Source organism: Heptranchias perlo, chromosome 15 (assembly GCF_035084215.1).
Source record: "Heptranchias perlo isolate sHepPer1 chromosome 15, sHepPer1.hap1, whole genome shotgun sequence".
In the NCBI taxonomy this organism is placed as follows: domain Eukaryota; kingdom Metazoa; phylum Chordata; class Chondrichthyes; order Hexanchiformes; family Hexanchidae; genus Heptranchias; species Heptranchias perlo.
Window position 1 is genome coordinate 38467672 of NC_090339.1, and position 22973 is coordinate 38490644.

The 22973-nt window shown below is 42.7% G+C and overlaps 1 protein-coding gene across 5 annotated transcripts in view; it reads right to left on the bottom strand.

Moving 5' to 3' along the window:
- Positions 1–19163, bottom strand: part of LOC137333016 (synaptotagmin-like protein 2) — an 86966-nt gene extending 67803 nt beyond the window's left edge. For 3 of the 5 annotated variants that reach the window (XM_067997090.1, XM_067997091.1, XM_067997088.1), the window contains exon 1: positions 19042–19163. The gene's annotated coding sequence lies outside the window, so the exon portion shown is untranslated. Of the gene's footprint in view, positions 1–3621; positions 3689–19041 lie in introns of those variants that run through there. The other 2 variants (XM_067997093.1, XM_067997089.1) reach the window with 2 other exon arrangements.
- Positions 19164–22973: the final 3810 nt, after the last annotated feature.

Consider the following 22973-nt stretch of genomic DNA (forward strand, 5'->3'; position numbering starts at 1 on the left):
TGCACTTGGTCTGAGAAAATTTGGATCTTCAGCCACTTTCTAGAACTCAGCTTCAAACCCTTAACATCAACATTTTAAAGAAATCCCCAAGTTTATCTGATGTTCAGTCAGTTCCTGGGAGCAATTCCTTGTCATGGTGATATCACCAAATTCTTAAAAGACGAATTTGTTAATGATGAATTGAATAAATGCTTAGTTTACGAATTCTGAGGAATAGTGCATTGTGCACAAAATTCTCAGATTTCTTAAAAAAAAATTCCAGGAAAATCAACATTCAAATCAATATTAAAAGAATCTCGAACTGAAGAAAAACATCCTGCATGAGTGAAAAGTTCTACACCATTCCTTTGTTTGCATACTGCTTTCAACAAACCAATGGGGCAGGGTGACCAGAAAGCAGAAAAGTCATACACAAGCCAGCTTTCAGTTCTTATGCAATTTTTTCACTTAAAAAGCTGGTATCTCTCATTGTGAACAACAGCATGGTCAAAGGATATAGGTACTCACAGGTTATAACTCCCCCCCCCCCACCCCCACCCCCCATAAAGGACGAGAGGAGTAGTAGGGAGAGGGGACAGGTTCCAGGCATGAAAGGAGTTTGATTACTTCCTGGAACAAAAATTAGTATTTTCCTTACCAGCTGCAGATAAAGTAATTTGTTGCATCACAAATAATTAAGTCTCTGCATGCAATACAGTGGATAAGCTGTACATTTTTTTAAAAATCCCTCTACATGCCAGAACGTGATATTTTTTAAGACCCACCCCTTCCAAATGAGAACACTGCTAACAGCACACCATCTTAAAAAAAGGTAAAAATTACTTTTGTGAAAAAGTTTTCCTATTCCATTTCCAAGTTGAGTGATAAGAAAAAATTATTTATAGAAATGTATATGACCTTAAGACTGTATAAGTCAGTTAGCATACTAAAAAAAATAAGGGCTGGCAACGGCTAACAGGCAGGAAGATGGAGTGGGTACACCCAATGGCCCGAAAGGGACCAAAGACAGGTTAGGCCCCATTCACCTTGGGCACCTCTCCTCTTCAAGACTGCTTGACTTGGCCCTACCCTCCCCCATACTGCCAGACACTAGAGCCCCTCTCAACCTCAAAACCCACTTCCAAAGTTATTGCACAGCTATATAAACAGTTAAATCACGGATGGTACAATGCACGGTTTCCCCTTGCCATTCATGAGCAACCTGCTCTCTGTCCAAAGAATAGGCTCCACTAACTAAGGCTGTCCTTAAATTTATATTCAGGGTAGATCTGTTCAGCAGCCAAGTTGATCTTCAATTTGTACATTTGACAGACCCCAGGTTCTAAGGAAAAGGTAGCCCCGAGAAAGATTCTTTTGGCTTCTGCTAAGTAAATCGAATAGAATCAAAATTTAGATCCCCGTTCTCCTCCCCACTATGAAGATTAGAAGGGAGGACCCAGCTGAACCTTTTAATAATAACAGCAAAGCTGGCAGGAAGGATGGAAGTTAATGTAATTATACAGTTTACTTAAGCGCATATTACAGTTCCAATTACAATGAGATTGTCAATCACCATCTAATATGATACTTCCACTAAAGGTGTACAGAAGCAAGAAATACATTTTTACCTGGAGAGGGGACACAAGATGCACAACAGGGAAGGGGCACTGAAGACACCTCCATATAGTAGCAATGCTGAGATGAGCAATTCGACAAATCTTAACAATTGGAGATTACCAATTCACCAAACTCAAAATAAGAGTAGAGGTCAAGGAATCAAATAAATCCAATTGGACCTGCGGAGTTTTGGTTTCCAAGCCAACACTGGTACATCGCTTGTGATTTACTTAGTTTTGCCCTTTGTGCTTAATCTTTGGAGACAACCCAAGTAGAAAGTTCATTCAATGCCAAGATCTTAATGAAGTACTGCTTATGGGTAAGATAGTAAGCATTAAACCAGAAGTTTGAGTCAGGTTGAGAAAAACCAGGCAGGTTCCCCTCCCTGAAGGGAATTCATGAGCAAGATGGATTTTTACAACAATCTGGCAGCTGTTAGTCATTTTTTTCCCCTCTGATTACTCACAAATTACCAGATTTATTGATTTCAATTTCAGAAATTGCCTTGAAGTTTAACTCGTGACTCCGAATTGCTTTTCCGGGGCCATAACCATTACACTACTGTAGCCATGAAACACAACCTGAACAATTAGAGTTGATATATTATCCCAGTAGAATTAAATTTGAGACAGTTGATTTGTAACAAAGAGCTAGTCTGATCACAAAGTTCATACTGGAACACAAAGAAAAGATATTTGAGAAGAATTAACCAAATCAGTCTGCACCAGGAAGGGGCAAAGAAAAAAACCCAAGGATTCTGGAAACCCCTGCTGGATGTCTAGTAGGCAGACATCAGATAAGGACCGGCTTAGGCTTGGCTGTAATGCCCCTCCTGTGGTTTTAATAACCTATTCATACATCCTGTCAAAGCTCACATGAACCATAGCCAACTGGATGCGATACCAGTGTGCAACCAGCTCCCATAACCTAGCAAATAGTCAATACATTCTGGGAGAAAAGAAAAACATTGGCAAAAGAAAACAAAAAGATATTGCAGGATCATGTCTTGTTTCACCTTTATCATAAAACAACTACACTTAGCACTTGCATTCAGTGAAGGTCATTCTGTCACTACACCATGCAACAACTTAAATCGTTCTTCTTTAAAAAGAAAATACATTTCCCCATTATCAGGTTAAATCACGAAGAGCACAGTTTCAACTTACAAGCACGGGTGCAAAAACAGTGTGCAGATGAAGGTGGTCTTAAAATTCTAAAATGATACTGCAATGAATTTAATACAGTGCTCTGGCAATGTGACTGCACTGCATACTCCCTACCATCATAATTTTTCAGATCAGGCTGTTCCTAGTACAGAGTCCAAAAAACACTAATACCGTTTGGGTGACCCAATAGGTGTCATATGTCACCTTATTTCTGCATTTTCTGGTTTCATAACTTGAAGTGGAATGGTATGTTAAACATCAATTGGGATCTATTTCCCCTCCTACTAAGTTCCCAATTTTAAATCAAGCTTCGGGATCCAAGTGAAAGATGAACTTTCTTCACAGCGTGGAAATCATCCCTTTACGCAGAGCCAACTTGCACCGCTTCAGACCAACTTTTGCAAAGATTGAAAGGCAACTCAGCCATCGTCTCCACAATGAGCTGAAGAAAGGAGAGAAATATCCATACACTTTGTCAAAAAGTTTATCACCTAGATGCAGTGTTTTAGTCCTAGAAAGTTCCCTCCCCAAAGTCACTCGAACGCAAGTATCCCACTGGATGTTAACCCATAATTGAGAGCCAGAGCTCCAGCCTCCACTTGCCAGGACTGTCTGGAGTGGGGTTCAAACCCCCACCTTGTCACTCAGAGGCGGGAATGCTACCACTCAGCCAAAGGCTTGCTCCATTTGCCAGGTGAAGTACTTAGACATGTTAATGATATAAAGCACAATATAAATGCAACCAGTCCTGTTTCTCACTTTCCATGTTCAACGGTGACAGTACAGATTTTTTTTGGTGGGACTTCAATGGACTGCTTCTAAAAAAGTAAAAAAAAACCTTATTAATGCAAGAGCTTACCTACAGTATCAGGGAATAGTTGCACATATTTTCACCTTCGCTCTCCCTAAGGCACTGCACACACTCAACATTAGCGGGGAGCTACTGAGATACATAAAAAGAGAGATACATAAAGACAGGGATGGTCAGTCAGCACAATTGGATTGCACCTCCCTAACCATTAGTTCTGGAACTTACTTTGGGACCACACCCTTAGAATTAGAATGTTAAAAAGCCCTTCTTTACACTTCTGGGTCTCATCATACTGTTTCCCCAAATGGAGGGGGCAACCAGGTAACCTACAAACATCACTCTGAATTTGGTCCCAGACACTCTTTTTTCCCCTGTGTTATAGACATGGGTTCCCACTTTCAGGAAAAGTAGAAGTACCTTGACTAAATGAATGGAGGACATTCAAAATGTATTATACTTGGGGCAAATTTACAGTGAAGAACCCACGATTCATTGCCACTCAAACTCAGCAAACACACATGAAAGACCCTTTCATGTCAGTTTTCTTGCTTTTTTTTGTTTGGGGGAAAGAGTGACTTCTGCACACTGCTCTGCTCTTTATTCATTCAGAAACAGGTGACCCAAAATGCAAACATGCAGGATCTGTTCCCAGTTTATTTTTGTGGAACAGGATGTCTTAAGCCAACAGCAGATTCTAAGCATCATTTTTGTGGCTCTTTGCTGCTTTCAATTCCTTGCAGGCCCCACCATTTGTACACTTAGAGTGCAACCAGGAAATGGAGAACCATACATCAGTTGGCTGTGCTCCTGTAAAGTACAAACACAATATATCGCATTCTGCCTCAAGCACCATAGAAATTTACGGCACAGAAGGAGGCCATTCGACCCATCGTGCCTGTACCAGCAGAGAAAGAGCCATTCAGCCTAATCCCACTTTCCAGCTCTTGGTCTGTAGCCTCATAGGTTGCAGCACTTCAAGGGCACAGCCAAGCATCATTTAAATGCGATGAGGGTTTCTGCCTCTACCACCCTTCCAGGCAAAGAGTTCCAGATCCCTACCACCCTCTGGGTGAAAAAATATTTCTTCAGCTCCCCTCTAGTCCATCTATCAATTACTTTAAATCTATGCCCCCTGGTTATTGACCCGTCTGCTAAGGGAAATAGGAACTTCCTAGCCACTCTATCTAGGCCCCTCATAATTTTATATACCTCAATTAAATAGCCCCTCAGCCTCCTCTGTTCCAAAGAAAACAATCCCATTCTTTCCTCATAGCTAAAATTCTCCAGCCCTGGCAAAATCCTCCTAAATCTCCTCTGTACCCTCTCTAGTGCAATTACATCTTTCCTGTAATGTGGTGACCAGAGCTGTACACAGTACTCAAGCTGTGGCCTAACTAGTGTTTCATACAGTTCTAGAATAACCTCCCTGCTCTTATATTCTATGCCTCCGCTAATAAAAGGAAAGTATCTCATATGCCTTCTTAACCACCTTATCTACCCATCCTGCTACCTTCAGGGATCTGCGGACATGCTCTCCAAGGTCCCTCTGTTCCTCTACACCTCTCAGTATCCTCCCATTTATTGTGTATTCCTTTGCCTTGTTTGCCCTCCCCAAATGCATTACCTCACACTTCTCTGCATTGAATTCCATTTGCCACTTTTCTGCCCACCTGACCTGTCCATTGATACCTTCCTGCAGTCTACAGCTTTCTTCCTCACCACATGGCCAATTTTTGTATCATCTGCAAACTTCTTAATCATGCCCCCTTCATTTAAGTCTAAATCATCGATATATACCGCAAAAAGCAAGGGACCTGGTACTGAGCCCTGCGGAACCCCACTGGAAACAGCCTTCCAGTCACAAAAACACCCGTTGACCATTACCCTTTGCTTTCTGCCACTGAGCCAATTTTGGATCCAACTTGCCACTTTCCCTTGGATCCCATGGGCTTTTACTTTTCTGACCAGTCTGCCATGTGGGACCTTGTCAAAAGCCTTGCTAAAATCCATGTAGTCTACATCAAAAGTGCTACCCTCATCGACCCTCCTTGTTACCTCCATACAGGGATGGTCTTAAATTTAAAAAAAATCATGGGAGTGTTCTAGATTAAAGATTCATTCTTCCCCAGCACTTTGTTTGATGAATGTTGTGTGTGGAAGAATACACCTCACAGGAGCTTATTGCTCTATGAACACATACTGTAGGGTAAATATCTGAATATTTTGTTTGTATCATGGGTGAGGATGTTTACAGTGTTGTCACTCAGTAAATGAGTTAGTCAATGTACATGCAGGTGTCAAAGTACTTCACACAGTAAAGTATGTGGCTGAAGAGACAGCAGCTCAAACATCAGTTCACCAATAAGGAGCTTAGTCTGAGACTTACTATGATGCAGCTTAAGCATCTCCCATAGCAACTAAGTGGATGGAGGAGCAGAAACATTGGCATAATAGTCAAAAGATTGGAGCTTGATTTTAAAAATTCATAACACTTATAAAATATTTTCACATTGGAGACAGCAGATACTGAGTAGGAAGAGTTAGGACCGTTGACACTGCATGAAAATAGGTTTTGAGAATGTTTTTAAAAGCTGGAAAAGAAATGGTAAGGCTAAGGTTTAGGAAAGGAGTACCAGAGAGTAGAATTGAGAAAGCTGAAGGCTTTACCAATGAAAGAACAATAATGGGGAGAGGGGCTGAAGGAGGAGATAATGCAAAAAGGTGTGGGCTGGGTGTAGGGTGAGGGAGGGATTTGCAAACAAGAATTTTGAATTTAGTGCACTGGAAAACAGGGAGTCAATGGAGGCATGATGGGCAAGTGGAACAGGAAGCAGGTAGTGAAGGCTATATAAGGTGAAAATAAGGAGTCCAGCAAGATAGCATTGGAGAATTAAGAGTCTTGAGGCAACAATTGTGTGCATAAGGGTTTCAACACGGTGATAATGTGAAGGTGCGGGTGGGCAATGTTTCAGAGGCATAAGCAGTCTTAATGATTCAAATTGAAGGTGCGAAAAGGAATGTGGTAGTATTAGGGGATTGTAAAGTCAGGGGGATAGATACTGTTCCCTGCAGCCACAACTGGGAGTCCCGGAGGCTGTGATGCCTGCCCAGTGCCAGGGGTAAGGGCATCTCCTTGCGGCTGGAGAAGAACTTGAAGCAGGAGGGGGAGGGTCCAGTTGTTGTGGTCCACGTAGGAACCAACGATATAGGTAGAACTAGGAATGAGGTTGTGCTGAGGGAATTTGAGGAGCTAGGGACCAAATTGAAAAGCAGAATCTCAAAAGGTAATAATCTCTGGATTACTACCTCAGCCACGTGCAAATTGGCATAGGGACAAACAGATTAGATGCGTGGCTGAAAGAGTGGTGTGGGAAGCAGGGGTTTCAATTCATGGTGCACTGGCACTAGAACTGGGGAAATAGGGAGCTGTTCCATTGGGACGGGCTCCACTTAAACCAGGCTGGGACCAGTGTCCTGGCGAATCGAATAAGTAGGGCGGTAGATAGGGCTTTAAACTAAATGTGGGGGGGGGGGGGGGAAAGGGGGTGGGGGTTTGGGTAAGGGTAGATTTATTCATCTAAAGAGGAAAAAGTCAAGGCTGTAAAGCAAAGTAGCGATTTGGGTAAAAACAAGTAGTGTGTGTCAGGAAGGGACAGAGAGTTTAACAAAGGTAATAGGGCATTAGTGACTAAGGTCACATCAGGGAAAAACAGTGAAAAGTTAAAATTAAAAAGCGCTATATCTGAATGCACGAAGCATTCGTTACAAGATAGACTGGGCAAACCAAAGTGGCAAAAGTAGTTTGGAACACTAGTTCATGGAATCTATGCGAGACAGTTTTCTAGAGCAACGTGTCGAGGAACCAACAAGGGAACAGGCTATTTTAGATCTAGTACTGTGTAATGAGAAGGGGTTGATTAGTAATCTTATAGTTAAGGATCCTCTGCGGAGAGAATGATCATAATACGATAGAATTTCATATTAAGTTTGAGAGTGATGTAGTTAAGTCCAACTAGGGTCTTAAATTTAACAAAGCCAATCACGTAGGCATGAGGGGTGAGTTGGCTAAGGTGGATTGGGAAATTAGATTAAAAGATATGATGGTAGATAAGCAATGGCAAACAATTAAAGAAATAATTCATAATTCTCAACGAATATACATTCCCCTGAGGAATAAGAATTCCACGGGAAAAGTGGTCCAACCAATGGCTAACTAGAGAAGTTAAGGATAGAATTAGATTAAAAGAGGCTTACAATGTTGCCAAAAAGAGTGGTAAGCCTGAGGTTTGGGAGGGTTTTAGAAATCAGCAAAGGATGACCGGGAAATTGATTAAGAGGGAGAAAGCTGAACTAGCAAAAAATTTAAAAACATATTGTAAGAGCTTCTACAAGTATGTAAAAAGGAAGAGATTAGCAAAAGCAGAAGTGGGTCCCTTACAGGCAGAGACAGGAGAAATTATAATGGGGAATAAGGAAATGGCAGAGATGTTAAACAAATATTTCATATCTGTCTTTACAGTAGAAGACAGAAAAAACACCAGATATAGTAGGGAACCAAGGGTCTAATGAGAGTGAGGAACTTAAAGTAATTAACATTAATAAAGAAAAAGCACCAGAGAAATTAATGGGACTAAAAGCCGACAAATCCCCAGACCTAATGCGCTACATCCTAGGGTTTTAAAAGAGGTGGCTGCAGAGATAGTGGATGCATTGGTTTTGATCTTCCAGAATTCCCTAGATTCCAGAACAGTCCCCATGGATTGTAAGGTAGCAAATGTAACCCCACTTTTCAAGAAAGGAGGGAGAGAGAAAGCAGGGAACTATAGGCCAGTTAGCCTGACATCAGTAGTAGGGAAAATGCTAGAATCTATTATTAATAGTGCACTTAGAAAGTCATAATATGATTAGGCAGAGTCAACACAGTTTTATGAAAGGGAAATCGTGTTTGACAAATCTATTAAAGTTTTTTGAGGGCGTAACTAGAAGGGTAGATAAGGTGAAATCGGTGTTTTGGATTTTCAAAAGGCTTTCGATAAGGTGCCACACAAAAGGTTGTTACATAAGATTAGGGCTCATGGGATTCGGGGTAATATATTAGCATGGATTGAGGATTGGTTAACAGATAGAAAACAGCGAGTAGGAATAAACGGGTCATTTTCGGGTCGGCAGGTTGTAACCAGTGGGGTGCTGCAAGGATCAGTGCTTGGGCCTCAGCTGTTTACAATCTATATCAATGACTTAGATAGGGGGACCGAATGCAAAGTATCCAAGTTTGCTGATGATACAAAGCTAGGTGGGAAAGTAAGCTGTGAGGAGGACGCAAAGAGACTGCAAAGGGATATAGACAGGTTAAGTGAGTGGGCGAGAAGGTGGCAGATGGAGTATAACATGGGGAAATGTGAAATTATCCATTTTGGTAGGAAAAATAGAAAAGCAGAATATTTTTTAAAAGATGAGAGACTAAGAAATGTTGGTATTCAGAGGGATTTGGATGTCCTTGTACACGAGTCACAGAAAGTTAACATGCAGGTACAGCAAGCAATTAGGAAGGCAAATGGTATATTAGCCTTTATTGCAGGAGGGTTAGAGTATTTTTTTAAAATTCGTTCATGGGATGTGGACATCACTGACGAGGCCAGCATTTGTTGCCCATCCCTAATTACCCTTGAGAAGGTGGTGGTGAGCCGCCTTCTTGAACCGCTGCAGTCCGTGTGGTGAAGGTTCACCCACAGAGCTGTTAGGAAGGGAGTTCCAGGATTTTGACTCAGCGACGATGAAGGAACGGCGATATATTTCCAAGTCGGGATGGTGTGTGACTTGGAGGGGAACGTGCAGGTGGTGTTGTTCCCATGTCCTTCTAGGTGGTAGAGGTCGCAGGTTTGGGAGGTGCTGTCGAAGAAGCCATGGCGAGTTGCTGCATTGCATCTTGTGCATGGTACACACTGCAGCCACTGTGCGCTGGTGCTGGGAGTGAATGTTTAGGGTGGTGGATGGGGTGCCAATCAAGCGGGCTGCTTTGTCCTGGATGGTGTCGAGCTTCTTGAGTGTTGTTGGAGCTGCACTCATCCAGGCAAGTGGAGAGTATTCCATCACACTCCTGACTTGTGCCTTGTAGATGGTGGAAAGACTTTGGGGAGTCAGGAGGTGAGTCACTCGGGGCAGAATACCCAACCTCTGACCTGCTCTTGTAGCCACAGTATTTATATTGGCTGGTCCAGTTAAGTTTCTGGTCAATGGTGACCCCCAGGATGTTGATGGTGGGGGATTTGGCGATGGTAATGCCATTGAATGTCAAGGGGAGGTGGTTAGACCCTCTCTTGTTGGAGATGGTTATTGCCTTGCACGAATGTTACTTGCCACTTATCAGTCCAAGCCTGGATGTTGTCCAGGTCTTGCTGTATGGAGGCACGGACTGCTTCGTTATCTGAGTGGGTGCGAATGGAACTGAATACTGTGCAATCATCAGCGAACATCCCCATTTCTGACCTTATGATGGAGGGAAGGTCATTGATGAAGCAGCTGAAGATGGTTGGGCCTAGGACACTGCCCTGAGGAACTCCTGCGGCAATATCCTGGGGCTGAGATGATTGGCCTCCAACAACCACTACCAGTATAAGAGTAAGGAGGTTTTGCTGCAATTATATAGGACTCTGGTGAGACCACACTTGGAGTACTGTGTAAAGTTTTGGTCTCCTTACCTAAGGAAGGATGTACTTGCCTTAGAGAAGGTGCAACAAAGGTTCACTAGATTGATTCCTGGGATGAGATAGTTGTCCTCCGAGGAGAGATTGAGTAGAATGGGCCTACATTCTTGGAGTTAAGAATGAGAGGTGATCTCATAGAAACATAAGATTCTGAGAGGGCTTGACAGGGTAGATGCTGAGAGGTTGTTTCCCCTGGCTGGAGAATCTGGAACTAAGGGTCATAATCTCAAGATAAGGAGTCGGCCATTTAGGACTGAGATGAGGAAAGATTTCTTCACTCAGAAGGCTGTGGATCTTTGAAATTTTCTACCCCAGAAGGGAATATACTCAGTCGTTGAGTAGATTCAAGACTGAGATTGATAGATTTTTGGACACTAAGGGAATCAAGGGATATGGGGATAGGCGGGAAAGTGAAGTTGAGGTGGAAGATCAGCCATGATCTTATTGAATGGCAGAGCAGGCTCAAGGGGCTGTAAACCCTACTCCTGCTCCTATTTATTATGTATAAGATATGGGACATTCAGAACAGTTAAAAGACTGAGGCTTTGAGTGCGAACAATTTTTCAAAACTCTCCTTTACACTCCACTTAGATCCTTCTCCTCCCTTCCCTGTGCATACATTCCCCTCTCATAGGATCTCCGTAACAATGGTAGAGAGGATGGGAGTTATAGAAGGTGCAGAACACACAATTCAGTTTGAAGAAACTCAAACATTTTGGATACTGTTCATTGCTCTATTTTCCATTGCCACATGCTCCCAACACACATCTTCTGAACTCTTCAGGTCAACTATCTATTGATGTCATCTCTCTCACAACGTGGACAGCGTAACAACATGAAAGGTGGTCATAAGTAACTGTTAAATGAATTGTTTGGAACAGATACTTGGATTGAAGTATCCTCAGACTGTTCCTCAAGTTGGGGAAGGGGGTTGGGGTGTGGATAATAAAAGGACACTACTGCAACTTTTTTTTCGCCAATGTCACTTTGTACTTTACAAATGGGGAGGGCTAGTCCAGCCCCACTGAAGAATGCCTATAGGCTAGTTTTAAGCATCTTATTCTTTCAGCTGGAAGGAGGAGGTACACATGCAGCGCAGAGCCAGGAATCTCTGAAGGAAGAGCTGGTCACTGCTTGGAGTATTTGCTCTATAAACATAAATTCATCCAAATCTTGGATAACAAAGTACAAACTTTCCAAATGACATATACAATGATCATCCAAAAGAGGTTGCCAATGGGGGGGGGGGGGGGCGGAGGTCATGCAGAATTATTTTTCAATTGTGAAAATGTCATTATGATGGAAATGCCACACATCTGTTCCAGCTCTTCACACTGCTCCCATTCTCTCTCTCTTAACCAGGCCTCCACACCAAGAATGCCTCTTAAAAATATAGGGCCCCGAGTTGGAAAGTGTACTGCCTGGTTGGATATTGAGCCATACAGTGCAGAAAGATCTATACTGAGTTAGTCCCTCTTAGCCAAGGTGACGGTAGAGACGCTACAATTAGTCTCAGAATCCTTAGACTGGAGAGGTGGGGGGCGGCAGGAGAATGCATAGTATGAGTTCCTAATTGCCATCCAGAGATCGACAGTGGAATGCGTGTATGGATACCGGGCAAGTATAACACTGGTTGTAATACATTCTACAGTTGAATTGCCTGCCAACACTCATTGCCTAGCCTCAGACATGAAGGATGGCCATTTGAACTAGGTACTGGAGAGCAGCACATGGAACCATACTTCAACAAAAGCTAACACCTTCAGGAGATGGTAAGAAAGTTGGGGAAAAAGTACATTAAAATCTACCTTCAAAGTTAAATACATGAGAAACTCATCAGATCATCACTAGCAGCACACCGAGCACCGCAGGCCAGCAACACACCGAGCACCGCAGGCCAGCAACACACCGAGCACCGCAGGCCAGCAACACACCGAGCACCGTAGGCCAGCAACACACCGAGCACCGCAGGCCAATTATTACAATTGGATTCTGGTGAAACATTCAATAAATTCAGGAACCAAGAGATTTAAAAACAAAGCATTTAATATCCAAAAGCTAAATCAAAATCTTAGGATTGTAGGCCAATTAAATCAGTTCGGAACTCAAGAGCCAAAGAAAATGCCCCCTAGTTGGAAATTAAAAGGCCATTTTGGATAAGAAGTGAATGAGCTAGCCTAGTATTAGGTGTGAGATTACATAGAGTGTACTGTACCCATCATTTAAAGTATAAATTGCAGCTGAAAAGACAGGCCAGTTTAATGTTACCCTGTGCAGACATTTCATATTTACAGTGATCAGCTACCTTAGCCAGATAAGTATTATAGTAACTTTCTGAATCCTTTTGAATACAGAAAGGCTGTCTTTTGCAGTCGTCAAAATGTAGCAATATTTTATGATCTTAAGTTAACATTTCCACCTTTAACAACATTATTGAGGAAAAGTGAGTGAGTGTTGCTTTGGAGCCCTTCTACCCATCTGATCTGAATAACTGGTAGTTTTGTGCCTCCCAAAGCAAGGGTGTGCAAACAGCCCATTCCAAATTTTGCTCAATTTGAAGCAACCTCACACCACACAATGTGGTCTTATATATTTCAGAGCTGCCTTATTCCTGGTTTTAAAGCTGGATCTTTAAAAATCAAAGGCGTGTAGAGAGTTTCTCAAAAACTTTGTTGGTATTTGATTTTATCGCTGTTCATTCTCGAGAGAGTTTAGATAAACAAATCTAGTACTTAGGATAAATTGCTGACTCCATTTTCCTTAAAGTGCAAAATACACGGGGCCGGAAATTGCTTTAAAAAGAACAGTGAGCTCAACAGCGCTCACTGTTGTCAGTGGCCAAACGAAAGAGCAAGTTTCGGCGTTTGCACTTGCGCAGTCAAAGGCGGAAATCTGGAACTGGCTCTTCCTGGTTTGCTGGCGATCTATCAGCTTCGCATTAGGGGATATCACCGGCTGCAATCAATAGACCAGCGCCAACTTGCTCTTCTGCCCAGCAGGAAAGTAACTAATATCGCCACAAAACAGGTATGCTTAAAAATACCAGGTCTAAAATAAGTTTTAGTAACAGTCTTAATGACTGCCAAACAACTAAAAATTAACTTTTAAAAATGTGGAGTCGCTTTACTTCTTATTTTTTTTAAATGACCAAAAACTATTAAAAACATTTTTTTTTAATTTTTTCCTTCGTCTCTTATTTAATTCGATTATTTCTTACCATTCCCCTGCCCCCCCCAACCCCCCACCCACACACACACAGTCTATAACTGTTTTTACAAATGATTTGTGTTACACCTTTCTGGATTTAACGTTCCAAGCTTGCAGTAAAGGTGCACAGCTTGTCAAAAATTCTGCAATCTGATTGGTCGAGGGGTAAGAGTGGTCCTCCCATGGTTCCTAGCTTCACTGGAACTAACACTGGGCTGTTCTCCACTTCCTATTAGAGGAAGTCATGATGTGGAGATGCCGGTGATGGACTGGGGTTGACAATTGTAAACAATTTTACAACACCAAGTTATAGTCCAGCAATTTTATTTTAAATTCACAAGCTTTCGGAGGCTTCCTCCTTCGTCAGGTGAACGATGTGAAATTAACAAAAAAATTAAGGGATGGCCTATCAGATGACTAGCCATAGTGGTGCTGTGGGAGGCCACACTGGGTTAAATTGGGATTGGCATCGTTTTTCACATCGTTCACCTGACGAAGGAGGAAGCCTCCGAAAGCTTGTGAATTTAAAATAAAATTGCTGGACTATAACTTGGTGTTGTAAAATTGTTTACAATTATTAGAGGAAGTGCATGCAGTAAAGACCACGGTTAATTTAGTGGGTTAGTATAAATCTATGGAGCGGCAAGCAACGTTGGTTTGCCACTCAGAGCAATTTACGGACCAATAAGCAGCCACACCTAACTGGCTGCAAGCCAAAAACATTTAAAACACATTGCACTGGCGTGGAGCAACAGCTCTGATTGCACAGAGGGGGAGAGAAGATGCACGAGTGAGTTTGTGTTTAGATTCCAATCCCAATTTAACCCAGTGTGGCCTCCCACAGCACCACTATGGCTAGTCATCTGATAGGCCATCCCTTAATTTTTTTGTTAATTTCTAATTGGTCACTGCTCCTCTGAACTTTCTTCTTGTTCCTAATAAGCTCCAAATATGCTGTTCTAAATACCCATTCTCTTTCCTGCACCTTCCTGATGTTAAAATCAAAACTGATCAATCTATAACTCATTCTTTCCCAAGGTCTGAGATCCATTGAACTCCTTGAGGTCTAATGTCTTACTTCTGTCAGAATTTTCTCTTTCATACAATTTACAGGCTTTGCAAATCTACGGTTGGTATCACCTAAATCACTAGTCACTTTTTAAAATTTACTTCACCTTCTCTTCAAACTTTGATAATGTCCTCCATTATGGACTTTGATTCAGAATTAGACACTTGCTGAGAATGTTTTCCCTTCTTGCTCAGGTGTCTTCATAAAAAAATGAGGGAATGTTTAAACTAAATAAAAAGCATAGAACTGCTTTGCAAGTTGCCCTGCAGGCACACTATCAGTAAAGTTCCCTACACCATTATCGCACTCTGAACAGCATTTAAACATCAAGAAGCAATCAATAATCAAGGCTGCTAGTTTGCAGTTCTCACAGAAAACTTGATAGTATCTCAAAATGTGACCCTGAAATCCCATGTAATTAAAAACAGAATTTGAACTTGTTCGTTCACCATACCCCAGTGTGAGCCTATTGTTTAATAAAGTGGGTCTCAGCCACAGTCAGCAACCAGCCCAGGAAGCACAAAGCAAGTTAAACAAAGTATGCAAGTGGAGTGAATGGAACAAAAGCAGGAGAAACTTAATATGGACAAGTGTAAAGCACTGCATATGCAGAAGAAAAACAGTTGACATAACTACTCCATGAATGTTGTCCAAATACGGTTAAAGTTAAAAGAGATCATGGGGTATTTTGTAGACTCAGCAGCCAACAAAAGGTAAGTTTTTTTAAATTCTAAAATCATTCCTGTGGAGCCAGGAGGAGCAGGAGTGCTCCCCTGACCACATTACTGACAAATAGGACCCCACTGTTGTCTCTCCAACCTGCCCCTAGGACTTACCTCCGGGCCGGTGCTGGCATAGCAAACAGCCCGATATTTATCTTTTTAAAATGGGCGAGCTGGCTGTGGAGGTACGACAGGCATCAACAGCTCGCACAAATAAAGATAATGAGGCCCAAGGCCCAATTTTGGGCTGGCTTCAGCCTTTCAGTCAGCCCATGCTCCGTACATGATGCCTATTTCAGGCACGAAAATGGGCCTAAAGGAATTTCCACCCAATGGGCTATTCAGCCTTAAAAAAAAGGTGGTGATGGAAGTGGCCTTCTAGAGGTAAAGTTAAGGGCAAGTCCAGAACGCACTTCAAATTAAACCTAGACAGCAGGAATAAGGGGCATGGGTTCAAACGGGCGAATTTAGGACTGATGTCAGAAATTTCTTCATACAGAATGAAGTATGTTTTGACTGGACTTCCGGGTAGGGCAGTGGAGCCAAAATCCTGTAATCATTTAAGAAACAGTTAGATGCTGTGATGAACCAACATGTGCTGAACTTCCAGACCTGTTTCTATGCTGTGATCTTGATCACCATTTTTACATGCAAATAGGGAACGCAGCTATGTGGCACTGCAGGCAATTTCCGAAAACATAGGTTTTAATTGTTTTGTTAGGAGAATTATTTGCTGTTAGAGAGTATAGTCTTGATACTGTTTCCCAAAATCCCTTGCTCAGTTCCTTCTAGCACGACAAGAGAATTTTGAGGTTACTGTCCAGAATAGCAGTAAGAAGGTACACATCATAAGTGTTATAATAACTTTTGTCTCTTTGATCTGTACTGAATTATCTGATCTCAGCAGTGGTGGAGGTATTGCAACTAGCCAGAGCCACTGTACTCTCCCTTACTTCCCACCCTGCTGGGTAAGGGAGAGTACAAAAAAAGTTTAAAATCAGCCAGGATTCCAGCTCTTCTTCACCTCCACTAACCCCCTGCTGGAAAAGTATGTATGGTTATTGGGTGCAGACAAAATCAAGCTCAGTCCTGATGCTCTCTATGGTCAAATAAACTGTTGATAGTCTCAGGCTTGAAGACCGGCCACTTGGGAGAAGTATTAGAGCCAGCTCACGTGGAGCCCTAAACCAGGAGTCAGTGTCTTTAGAAAGAGAAAAATTGGAGAGGGAAAAAAAATGATAATCAACGGACTAGCAACAGATCAGAAAGACCTGGAGATTATTTTGCAGCAAACCACCCAAGCTCATCACTCTGCACACAGATTGATTTTAAAACAACCTACAAGACATTTCCCTCATCATTATAGATGCCGTGGCAGTAATTACTGTAAGAATTATATTTGTGATGCAAAGTATATCACATCACTAGGTTTAGAAACAGTAAGAAAAAAAGTCATCTAAATCGAACAGGGCTGACACTTCAGTGATTAGCTCTATTGATATTAATCCAGCTCCCTCACACAGTAGGGTTTAGTATCTCTTCTGGGTCAGTTCCCCAGTGAATATATAGCACTCAAATGTTTAAAAAAAACATAAATCTATTCTTCAACTTTGGAAAGGAGCACTGATGGAGATTTACTCTCAAGTTCCACCAATAACTTTTAAAATAAAATAGGATACAGTAGAAGCAGATTAAATTGTAAAAGAGAGTTGTGACAATGTCTAGGCCAAGGGCAAAGGAAGAATTATTGCAGTTGTCATTCTCAGTTACTGATACAAAGATACTACAGCACAATGATAAACAGGCATCCCTCCCGCCTGTACTAATTACAAATATATAAAGCTCCACCAATGGTTCATTGGATAAATACAATGCCCTGTGCGATACTGGACCACACAGACTAGGAAAGTCTCAGTCAATCTCTTGTCTCTGTTGTCAGCTGATCCCAGACTGGGCACCAGTAAGAGTTGTGCAATTGGTCACAGCATCACTGGGCTACAGAGGACTTTAAAAAAATTCAGCCAAGTTTCCCACCCTAATTGCTATCCAGCAACTACTGTCGGATTGTGGAGGTTAGGTAAGGGCCAAATTGAGCTCAGTATGATGCCTCCTTTCATGACCTCTCCCATTCACACCAATCAAATAACATGCCAATACTCAACATCAAGGCTTCCTTGAAAGGGTAGCCAAATTGGATGAGGCCTCAGCAGGCTGCCAGCATCCATATAACCATACCTCAGCAAGAGTTAGTGTCTTTACAAGGTGGAGAGAAAATTGGGGGAAAATAAATCTCATTTTAAGGCACAATAAAAACAAGTGTTATGAGTCCATCTCTCCAAAGTATCTGTAACTAATTCATTAAAATCTGCACACCTCACCTAGAATTGTTACAATCAAAAAGGGACACCATTTCCATTAGAAAATTGTAAAATAAAAATCACAGCGTCAGAAGGTGACAATGTTTAAAGATACACTCCGAGCTCTCCATTCTTCCTAACATTTACCAAATACTCCTTCCCATATCTTTATGAAAGGGGGGGGGGGGAGGAAAGGGGTGAAAAGAAGCAGACACTGTCATCATTTTGATGAAGTAAAGAGTCCAAAGACGAATTGGAATATTTTCTTAATGGTGAGAGACTAGGAGCTGTGAAGGGGTAAAGAGAATTAGGTACACAAATCACTAAAAGCTAGAGCACAGGTACAAAAAGGAATGTTGGCCTTTATCTCAGGGGAGTTGAAAAGTCAAAAGTGAGGAAGTTATGCTTGAGTTGTACAGAGCCCTTGTCAGGCCCCATCTGGAGTACTGTGTTTCAGTTTTGGGCACCAAACCTCAGGGAACATATAATGGCCTTGGAAGAGGTTTAAGCGCAGATTCACCAGGATTATACCAGGGCTTAAAAGGTTAAATTACAAGGACACTTTGCATAAACTCAGCTTGTATCCCCTTGAACTTAGAAGGTTAAGCCGTGATCTAATCAAGGTAATTAAAATTATTAAGGGATTCGATAGGGTAGATACAGAGAAACTATTTCCTCTGGTGGGGGAATCCAGATCAAGAGGCCATAATGTTAAAATTAGAGCGAGGCCTTTTAGGAGTGAAATCAGGAGCACTTTTTCCACACAAAAAGGTAGTGAAAATCTGGAACTTGCTCCCCAAAAAGGCTGTACTTAATCTTGAAAATTTCAATTGAACCACCGAGATAGATTTTTGTTGGGTAAGGTTATTGAGTGATTTGAAACAAAGGCAGGTAAATGGAGTTGAGGTAGAGGTCAGCCATGATCTAACTGAATGGAGGAACAGGCTCGAGGGGCTGAATGGCCTACTCCTGTTCTTATGTCACTTCTTCACATTACACCAGGGAAACAATGTTCTCAAACCCAAACAATAACATCACAAAGAAATCAACAAACAGCACTGGAGGAGCAAGGATGGGGAAAGAAAGATACTTAACTATACAGGGGATGGGCTTGGAGATCAGTGAATTAACTAGTCAGAGTATATAATCAGGGTGATTACATCTCTATATCATTCACCTGATGAAGAGAACTGAGAGCAATCAGACCCGGTGAAAAAAAACCAACTACTATAACTAAAACAACTCAGGCTCAACATTCCGGTTTTTTTTGATGAGGCTCTAGGGAATATTGGCTTCCTCTGAAGCGCAAACAAAACTTTCAAAACATGGATTCACACACCTAAAAGTTAATCTCAAACATCCACTAATATATATAAGAATCAACACAATAAAAATAAAGAAACTTTTACCTTCTCTGATAAACTGCATCAGGTGTCAAGAAGAAATCACCATACCGAAACATTTTTACTCTAAGTAGGAAAACTGTACAACTTATTCTCACACCCAGCCTTAACAGGATCTCTTTACAGACATCTGTGCACACCCAGCTCAATAACGAGCCACTGTCAGGAGGAAAACGTGAAATGGATTTTAGCACCAACAGGAATTGGAAAATCCACCATACGATCCAGCTTAATGTTTAGCACACAGATAGTCAAATTATATCTATAAACCAGTCTGAATAAAATATTCCAAGTAGGGGAGGTTGCATGCAATTAAAAGGCACAATGATCTTTGCCTCTGTTTAATAAACCAGCTAGGAGACACTGAGTTGCTCCAATGTCATTAACTTAAAATAAAAGAACCCTAACAAAAGTGCCCCTTAAGGGCACAAACAATAAACACCCAAATCATACAAAAGACAAAGGAAACTTAGCAAATTAAATAATAATATTATTTCTAGTGTCCACTACGCACTCCAGTCCCTGCGGTGCCCACCGGTCACGGAAGGCCTCAAGTGTACCAGCGGACATCGCGTGCTCCTTCTCCAGGGCCACCCGGGAATGGGCAAGGCTGCGGAAGAGAAGCAGGCAGCCAGAGCGACCACACCCACAGGCCACGTCCTACCTGGACCTGTGGATGGCCACCTTGCCCAGGCCGAGGAGCAGACCCATGAGGAGGTCCTCTGACTTGCCCACCACCCCCCTCCCTCACTGGGTGGCCAAAGATCAGGAGCATAGAACTGAAGTGCAGCCAGAAGTTGAAGAGCACCCCCTTCAAATAATGGAACAAGGACTGCAACCTCTCACACTCCATGTATACGTGATACACGGATTCTTTCAGGTTGTAGAAGTCACAGGTGGTCTGGGAGTCCATGAGGACAATAATCTTTGCAAAGTGTTTCCCAAACTATTTTTTATTGTTTGCTTTTGAAAACACAATTCATTGTTATGATTCACGTCGAAGTATATTGTATCATGAATACCTTGTTATATCCATTTCAGGTGGTATCATTCCAATACAAATATAATACACTGTTCTGCTCACTCCCAATCACGATAAAGACTGTTGTTACTAGAGAGTTTTTACACATTTCAAACTGTATGAACAGGAAATAGGTGCAGCAGATGGATTGTGGGGAGCCCCACCATTGAATTAGTAAAACATTAGATTATTACAAAGAATTACAATTAACTTCAATAAGTTTCTGTTTTTTGCAATATATAAATTTTAATTTATGCAGTAAATGCTGTGACCTTATTTAGGGAGGAAGGAGAGGGGAACTGGCTAGGAAATTGTAGAAGGGTTGAGTTAACTCACAATATAATTGATAGAACATGATTACATAGAACTACATAGAATCTACAGCAAAGAAACAGGCCATTCGGCCCAATAGGTCTATGTCAGTATTTGTACTCCACACACGCCTCCTCCCACTCCAATTACCTCTTCCCACCCTGCTCCCTCATGCATGCATCAAGCCTCTCCTTAAGGAGTTCGTGTTCCATGTATATACAGAATTTGAGAGGTTGCAGCCCCCATTCTACTATTTAAAGGGGCTGCTCCTCAAGTTTCGGTTGCACTTCAATCCCATGCTCCTGATCTTTGGCAGTCCAGAGAGGAGGAGGTGCGGTCAAGTCGGAGGACCTCCTCGCGGGTCTGCTCCTGGGCCTGGCCAAAGTAACCATCTATAGGTCCAGGCTGGATGGGGCCCATGGGGGCGGTTGCTCCAACTGCCTGTCTCTCTTCCGTGGCATTCTCCGCACCTGGGTGGCCCTGGAGAAAGAGCATGCGGTGTCTGCCAGTATGCTTGAGACTTTCCGCGACTGGTGGGCACCGCAGGGACTGGAGTGCATCATCGACACCCATAATAAAATTTTGATTTAATTCTGGTCTGATTTTGTTTTATTTTGATCGGTCAAAATGGCATGGCGTAAAAGCCAGTGTCATTGATGGAGGGGCACGATTGTGCCTACACCCCCCCTTTTAAAGGGGCCTAAACCAAAAAAAAGCCTCTCCTTAAATGCATCAATTCTATCTGCTTCAAGGATTCCATGGGGCAGTGAGTTCCACATGCTCACCATTCTCTGGCACCCTGAGTTAATAGCGATCTCTGTTAGAACTGGCCTCAGTGGTGTTAAGCTAGCAGTGGCAAAATCAGCCAAGGCTTCTGTTCCTGATCATTACCCAATATCCCCTGGTAGGGAGTTATCAAGCTCAGCGATGATATCCTCCTCTCTCCTCCACACATCAGTCAATTAGGTGGAATACAAGTGAAGAATGGCTATTGGGCAAAGTGCAGGAGAGCTACCAATGCCCATGGAACAGTACCGAAGTCACAACTTGTGCTTTCAGGCTATAAATGTTAATCAGACTGAGGCTGTGTGACCCACTATATGGTTCCCCCCCCAACTCCATTTTTCTATGTTTCCAGTATCGTGGGACAAGCTGAGAGATGGAGCAAATGACCCACTCAGCGTTTGCAACCATCTTCAGCCAGAAGTGCCAAGTGGATGATCCATCTCAGCCTCCTCCCGATATCCACACCATCATAGAAGCCAGTCTTCAGCCAATTCGATTCACTCCACGTGATATCAAGAAGCAGCTGAGTGCACTGGATACAGCAAAGGCTATGGGCCCCGACATCATCCCAGCTGTAGTGCTGAAGACTTGTGCTCCAGAACTAGCTGCGCCTCTAGCCAAGCTGTTCCAGTACAGCTACAACACTGGCATCTACCCAACAATGTGGAAAATTGCCCAGGTATGTCCCGTCGACAAAAAGCAGGACAAATCCAGTCCGGCCAATTACCGCCCCATCAGTAAATCCCGCCACGGCAGCTGGGGAATTTAAATTCAATTAATTAATTAAATTCAATTAATTAAACAAAAAATCTGGAATTAAAATACTAGTATCAGTAATGGTGACCATGAAACTACCGGATTGTCGTAAAAACCCATCTGGTTCACTAATGTCCTTCAGGGAAGGAAACCAACCGTCATTACCCAGTCTGGCCTATATGTGACTCCAGACCTACAGCAATGTGGTTGATTCTTAATTGCCCTCTGAAATGGCCTAGCAAGCCACTCAGTTGTAAAATCTCGCTTAAAAAAGTCATAATAAGAATAAAACCGGATGGACCACCCGGCACCGGACCACTAGGCACCGGACACGACAATGGCAAACCAAGCCCAGTCGACCCTCCAAAGTCCTCCTCACTAACATCTGGGGACTTGTGCCAAAATTAGGAGAGCTGTCCCACAGACTAGTCAAGCAACAGCCTGACAGCCATACTCACAGAATCATACCATTCAGGCAATGTCCCAGACTCTTCCATCACCATCCCTGGGTATGTCCTGGCCCACCGGCAGGACAGACCCACCAGAGGTGACGGTACAGTGATATACAGTCAGGAGGGAGTGGCCCTGGGAGTCCTCAACATTGACTCTTGACCCCATAAAATCTCAAGGCATCAGGTCAAACATGGGCATGGAAACCTCCTGTTGATTACCACCTACCGTCCTCCCTCAGCTGATGCATCAGTCCTCCTCCATGTTGAGCATCACTTGGAGGAAGCACTGAGGGTAGCAAGGGCACAAAATATACTCTGGGTGGGGGACTTCAATGTCCATCACCAAGAGTGGCTCGGTAGCACCACTACTGACCGAGCTGGCTGAGTCCTGAAGGACACAGCTGCCAGACTGGGCCTGCGGCAGGTGGTGAGCGAACCAACACGAGGGAAAAACTTACTTGACCTTGTCCTCAATCTACCTGTCGCAAATGCATCTGTCCATGACAGTATTGGTAGGAGTGACCACCGCACGGTCCTCGTGGAGATGAAGCCCCATCTTCGCACTGAGGACACCATCCAACGTGTTGTGTGGCATTACCACTGTGCTAAAT